General features: G+C 47.4%; 1 protein-coding gene across 2 annotated transcripts in view; it reads right to left on the reverse strand.

The window, feature by feature from the left end:
- Positions 1–6,680, reverse strand: part of LOC144145875 (uncharacterized) — a 30,018-nt gene extending 23,338 nt beyond the window's left edge. Inside the window, exons 1-3 of one of the 2 annotated variants that reach the window (XR_013317611.1) lie at positions 6,502–6,680; positions 5,052–5,251; positions 2,104–2,334 (exon numbers count right to left, since the gene is read on the reverse strand). The gene's annotated coding sequence lies outside the window, so the exon portion shown is untranslated. Of the gene's footprint in view, positions 1–2,103; positions 2,343–5,051; positions 5,252–6,501 lie in introns of both variants that reach the window. The other variant, XM_077677695.1, reaches the window with a different exon arrangement.
- Between the last annotated feature and the right edge of the window lie 295 nt (positions 6,681–6,975).

Below are 6,975 nucleotides of genomic sequence, written 5' to 3' on the forward strand. Positions count from 1 at the left end.
ATCTCACACTAGAGACAGCCGCAAGGCTAGCTCCACTGAGCTCCACCACGGACTGCCAACTGGCGTAGCGGCAGCGAACAGCAAGGAATATACAAGACACAACGGAATTGTCAAACCCACTTTTTTTGGGTCCTCCAATAACGCAGTGTGGCTCTTCGCTTGTCCTGACCCAGCCGACTGGGTAAGATCAGGAGAAAGGAGCGATGGGGGCAGACAAAAGAAGTCAAAGCCAGAGCATTGGTACTCACGTCTGTGGTATACGTCTCGAACTAAAAGCTGCCTTCCCTCGTCCCACGTGCCCGGGCAGGATTCCTGGGGCCCCCCAACAAACCGGTCATGTGAGGGGGGGTCCGCCGCGACCCGCCTGTGCCACAACAACAGACCCGCGGCCACTGAAAAGGGAGAGGGAACCTTCCCCTCCCGCCTCGGCGGCAGACTGTGAGGAATGGGGAATGCAACGGGACTCCGGGTTTCTCACAGGCTCCATATTGAAGGCGAATGATGTAATCCTTCGCAGAGTGCCTAGGCCAGTGAAAAGTGACGGGAACTCCTTTTTAGGATTGACCGTGTTGCTGATAGAGTTAAAACAGGTGATCATCCACAGAGCTTTTCAGTTGCTGGCTTCCTGACTAGAGGGTAGCACACTTCATCGAGAACGTAGACATCTTTGGTGCTCTGTTCATCTCGGAACGCTAGTTGCAGTCCCACTACTTCCCGCACAGACGACTGTCCATATGGCCCGTAAAGCTTCTGTTGAGACTTGGCCAAAGCGGGCAGACGATGTTGAAGTCGTTCCAAGGTTTCTGGAGTGAGAGCAGTTTCACCTGCGCCCGTGTTGACTTTAAATTTCAAAGGTTGTCCTTGTGCCATCATGGTAGTTTCCCAGCTGTGGATTCCAGGTAAAGTCACAGTGTCAAGAAACGCACACTCAGCTTCCTTATCAGTGCCTTGAACAATGTCCACCCTTTTGGTGAGGCATATGGACGAAAAGTGTCCTTTTTTGTGACACGAGTTGCATTTCGCATCCTTTGCGGGGCAGGTAGATCGCAAGTGCGAACCTCTACAACACAAACAACAAGTCCTAGGAACATGAGACGTGTTAGTCGGGGGGTCTCCCTGGATTCGAGTTAGAAGATGGTCTGCGTGCGTCTTGCTGTTGTGCACAGCATACGTTTCGTGTCGACGTACATCGTCGACATGAAAAATGGCGCTGCTCATAAGAATCGAACACACCTTGTTCTTCTCCCTCAAGATGATCATGGGGGGTCAACTCATGAAGCACAAGGAGCTTCACTGCAAGATGGAACCACTAGGGAGGAAGGTGTACCAAGATATACGTCACATAGCAATAGCCGCTATGGACACTGTGTCATTTGGCCAAAGAAGTACGCCGCCTGAACTTCCCTCGCTCGTTTATTTCCGAGGGAGATGTTGTATGGTCAAACTCCAGGGTCGTGTGGCATCCGCAGCAACATCGCGGGCAATGCGCATGAACTGGCAGCGCAAGAAATTTATAGAACAGTTCGCTCTTGGAATAAACTGGTGACGTGGAGCTCCTGGGTCTGCCTCTTGCTTATGGCGTACACCTGCGACTGTCCTTAAAACAGCAGTATTTATGAAAAGTTTTTTGAATGGCGCATGAACAGTGCGCTTATCGGAGGAGGGTGGAGGGGTGGGATAAGATGCGCAGCAAAAGAAAAAAAGCGTTCCTGTAATGTAAGCCACATCTACCGAGCTCCTTACTTGCAGGTATCTGCTAGGTTGTCACGAGCTACCCTCTAGGTCATGTCTGGGCAGCGCCTCTTATCTCATCCAGTCCCACTTGTACAATGGTTCAAACTTACTATGTAACCGTAAGTGCACTCACGATAAGATGACAAGGCAAAGGCGCGCGGGTTAGACTGAGCAGCAAAGCCAGCAATGCTATTTCATTTTTGTTAAATAAGCGAAATGATTACAAAGGCGGCTTCAGACAACGCATGCATTTCAGGGTGGTCTTCCACTGCTCCGTGTGCAAATCGACTGGCATTGAACACTGCATTATTACGTCAAATTTTTCAGCGCACCGAAGCATCACTTGGCAGCAGTTTCTCTGCAACTTACGTTTTGGAGCAGGACGGTGCAGGAAAAATGGGTTATTGTGCAGCACTTCCACCCCACCAATCGCCGCGGTAGTAGATATGTAGTGAACGGCAAGCAGCACGTGCAGTTGAGCTTGCCTTCTTTGTGAGCAGGCCCGGCGTGATGACTTTGGAAAGGTTGAGGAGAGTCACCGGAGGAAACGTCCAATTCAGTCGCAATGCGTCCTCGTCTCGGGGCCCCAGTAGTTGCTGCCTGTGCAACTTGAAAAGAAAAAAAGATAACGTGTTGTTGTGTAGCGACCATCACTTCTGTCTTCCCTCAAGGCGTTTGTGAAAAGGTTGCGTTTCACGGCAGTGTCAATAAAAGCTTGCCGGCCTAAAATTTTCTGAATAATATTACATCCCAACATAACCTCACATATTATAACCTCACTGAAGCTAGCCTAACCTTACCGCACACGTCATAACCTACCAAAATCCAGCCCAACTGCAACAAACCTAATCTAACCCAGCCCAACAACATAGAACACAACCTATATTTATTTATTTATTTATAATACCTCAAGGGCCCCAGTCAAGTGGTGTTACGTGAGGGGTAGACAGTTCACAAACAGATGATTTGTTCGATGGCTTCTTATGTAATTCTTATGTAATTATATCAAATGTAATTCAATCCATTGTAGAAGTCCTGTGCGTCGATCTCTTGATATAGAAAAAACCAGAGTAAAAAAGTTATAACAAAATCACGATGACAGAAAAATTCTGAAAGCTAAAAAAAAGGACATCGCAATGACAGACTCGAACCTGCGCCTTCTCATTTAAAACCAAGTACTCTACCACAGCGCTACAAGGGCAGCTGCAAACATGGCATTTTAAGGAATATTTATCCCACAGAAACTCCGGGTAGCATGTTTAGCCAATGAGAAGCGACTGCCGTGAGAAATTTCTGGTGGTAATTCTCACGGTTGCCAGGATAATAGACACTTGTGAAAACTCTGGGGCGCGCAATAAGTAGATGTTAAAGTGGGAATATTTACGTCATGCTTAGAGATCACGTTTAATTGAATAGGTAGACTGCGCTTACCATCACTAACAAGGCACAACACTGCAACATCTGCAATACATGCAGATGACCAGACTATGTAGACCCAAATGGGGTCCACAGGCACCCAACAAGACGCTCTTCAATAAGCAATACAGATGGCTCAACAATACCTGCAACCTCGTGGTTTGGAATACGCCCCTGAAAAATCCGCACTCGTCACGCTGTGAAAACGAACTCACAAAAAACAGGAACAGGCAATCCCAGACGCTGATCGAAACATAAATGGCCAACCAGTACCTAAAGTATCCCACCTCCGGATTCTAGGCCTCAATAACCCCAAGGACGGCTACGGTTCTCACACTAATCTCCCTCTACAACAAACTGAGTCAGTTGGTCATCGCCGATACGGTCTCAAAGGAGTCGAAACCACACGCATAATCCAAGCTATCCTGATTAGTCGCATGACTGATGGTGCACCGTACTTATAGCCCTAAAATATGCTGAAAAAGAAAAGCCAAGAAATGAAAATAAAAAAAATAAAAAAAAATAAAAATAACTGCACTGGGTCTACCTCCGTAAACAGCCACACGCAAATTACTGCAACTCGGACTTCACAATAGATGGGAAGATTTACAAGAAGCTGACAATGTCACCCAGCTGTCACGCCTCAAACTCACCAAAACTGGGCGAACTACCCTTGCCCACTTGGGATGCACGGTCCCACCCCCACAGGACCAAAAACAACGCATCCCTCTTACCATTTGGAAAACCATCAGAGTCGCTGCAATACTATGCAATATGCATCCCACAACCAAGCACGACACGTCGCCCACGTCGGAGCCCTCCAAATTAAGTATGCTGCGCAATCTGACACCCAATATTGCGACGCATCCCCGTACCCGCACAAACCGGCTCACGCAGTCAGTATAATTGACCCCCACGGAGCAGAACTAACAGCAGTGAGAGAGTGTCATAGTGAGAGAGTGCCAAAAGATTCAGCCGGTTAGAATTGGGGGGGGAGTCCTACTTCCTGAGGCACTGGGCTTCGCAGTTGATGGAAGCATTTACTTGTCAGCAGTAGGTATTACTAAGCATCGGCTAGAGTATTGGTGGGAAAAAGCAGGGAAGTCGATAAAGTGTCTCCCCAGCCAGGGGTAGCGGCAGGGCAGAATTAAAAAGAAATACGAGTTGAGGGTTAACTAAATTTAAATTACTAAAATAGGCTAGATGGCGCATGCCATCACCCCGATTCAAAGAGGAGGTCTTTAATCATAATTATCATAGTCGGGCGTAGAGCCATTTCCGGTCAAAGCGCACGACGTCGTGCGTGTACAGTCAGGCTCAATTTGAAGGTTATCGCGGGAGCACCGAGCAATCAAGACCAGAGCGCCGTTCCGTGGCAGTTTTTTTCATTCGCGAAGATGAGATTATGCTGCCCTCCCTCACCCCTTGGCTGTTGCATATAATTCGCTCACCCCCTTCTGCAAAGGCCGACTGCCGCAGTTTTTTTTCTTCATTCCTTTTTGGGTGACGTATCCGCGTATTGTTCCTCGGCAACCTGATAACACCGAAGATACCTCGGCATTGCAGCATTGCGGAAGCAAATTACAATTTTTTTACCCAACAATGCCCCGGCATGCCGGTATAGTTACCCCGAGAAGGTTGCGTATCAGTGTGAAGTATGTCGATGGCAAGAGAAAAAGGATAAAGAAAAAAAGAAACGACGTGGCCTTTATCATTTTTGACGGCAGTGCGCGCACTGCTTGGAACAGCTATAGGAGAAGCTAACCTAGCATAATCTCGTTGTGGCTGAAGCTAAAAAGTGTCACGCTAAGGCGCTGTCGTCGCGGTCGGTCGGTGCTCCCGCGATAACCTTCAAATTGATCCCGACTGTACTGAAGGTGCTGAAGGTGCGCTGTGCTTACCGTCACTGGCAAGGGCCAACACTCGAACGTCGCGGACTCCAGCCGACGGAACCGCAGAACCGAGCAATTTTGTTCTTGCAGGGTCGGCGAAGTCGCGAACGACGAAGTGGTCGGAGCAGAGACGGTGTGACAGCCGTATTCTCTCCTTCGGCAGCCCCTCCCAGCCCGGCCGATTCACGTAACGCATCCAAGCCTCAAACCTGCGGCACAAAACAGCAAAAATACATTGATAAGAATCCTGAATGGACGTTTAAACTGTAATAAAGCAATCATAAAAATCATACAACGAGCATGCAGCCACAAATTCACCTAACGAGAAAGAGTTCGCTTTCCTTAAAGGGTGTGGATATAGTGCCGGCAGCCGGCATTTTATCGGTCGCGGATATTTTGCCGACATCCGGCATTTTACCTTGTCCGGATATTGTGGTGTATATTGTGTTCAAAAGACAAAAACCACGGTATCTTGCGCTACCAATGGCAGGTCGTGATAATGTGATAATCATTCCGGCATTTTTTGCGGCAGTCGGCATTTTATTATCTCAAGTGCATGCGCATTTTTCTTGTACATGATTTATTCGCATGTGTAATTTAAGGAAACATCTACCTACCCAATTCTACCTAAACAAGCCTAGCCTAGCCTCACCTAACCTAACCCAACCGAACCCAACCAGTAAAGGCAGGTCCTACTCCAACGTAACATAACCCAACACAACACATAAAGGCAGGTCTTGAATAAATATTACGAAGGAACGCCGCAAAAGAACAGAGTTTTCGAATAAATAAACACAGCGAATCAGTCCGAGAAAACCACAAGAAACTAAAAAAACAAAAACGAAATATGGCAGAAATGGGTTCGAACGTGGGAGTTCGCGATTAGAAACCAGAGGCGCAACCACTTCGCCACGGTAACCTTTTTTTTTTTCTTTATTACCTTTTTTCGCACACAATACACGTCACGGATAGATTTAAAAACCGTCGGCCAAACTTTGGCTGACGGAAAAACGTAAAATAAACTTCAAACGTACACAGTTCTTCTAGTACAGGTAGCCATTCCATATCGGGTGTCTGCAACGTGTGCACTTCATAGAGCAAACTATATACTCTGTGCGAAGTATTTGTTCACACTTCGCCACGGTAACCACGGCTAATCCCGCGCCTGGAAGAGGCAGAAGAGGCGCCTGGAAGAGGCAATGAAGTAAGCTTGAACAGCCAATCAGAATACAGTGCCGGCAAAATATCACTACCGGCCAAAGTGCCGGCTGCCGGCAATATATCCACTTCGCAGTTCATGGAATAAAACTTTGGAAAACTTCGCGCGCCTGCAAGCTGGGATTTTTTTGCACGTGTCGTTAACATCACGTAACATGCGCAAGACATTTTAAAACAGAAAAGTGCCTCCGGTCGACCTTCTTTGAATTCATTACAACTCGTACAAACCTAATTTCCTTACCTGCTATCTTTGGGGAACGCAAAAAACTTGGCCGAACTGTTTCGCCCTGTGTTGCGGCACCACAGAGCTGCGCAGGACTGGTGATGCTCCTTCCTGCACGGCGCCATTTTTAGGATAATGCAATATATTTTATAAAGCACCGAAACTGCCAGCCCGCGGAGACGTTTAGGTATGCTTGCTCACTCGTACAAAAAAAAAAAAAAAAAAATGGCGCCGATGAGTTGTTGCGTTGTTGCGCATGCGTCAGGAGGCGCAAAAGCCAGGCGGGTAAAGCTGGCGCAGAAATGTGTCTAAACACGGATGCCGCCATGATGCCACGCTGTAGTTGCCAGATCAGTAGTTGAAGATATGGCTAACAATGTTTCTTGAAAATGAGGCACAAATTTAGGGCCCTAAGCTAAAATTAGGCAACTTTTATGGCAATAACTGAGTTTCTTTAGGAGTTTGCATGCTTTTTATTAGTTTTCTTGAAGT

Source organism: Haemaphysalis longicornis, unplaced genomic scaffold (assembly GCF_048455015.1).
Source record: "Haemaphysalis longicornis isolate Haplotype H1 unplaced genomic scaffold, Haemaphysalis longicornis Haplotype H1 scaffold_7, whole genome shotgun sequence".
Taxonomy (NCBI): domain Eukaryota; kingdom Metazoa; phylum Arthropoda; class Arachnida; order Ixodida; family Ixodidae; genus Haemaphysalis; species Haemaphysalis longicornis.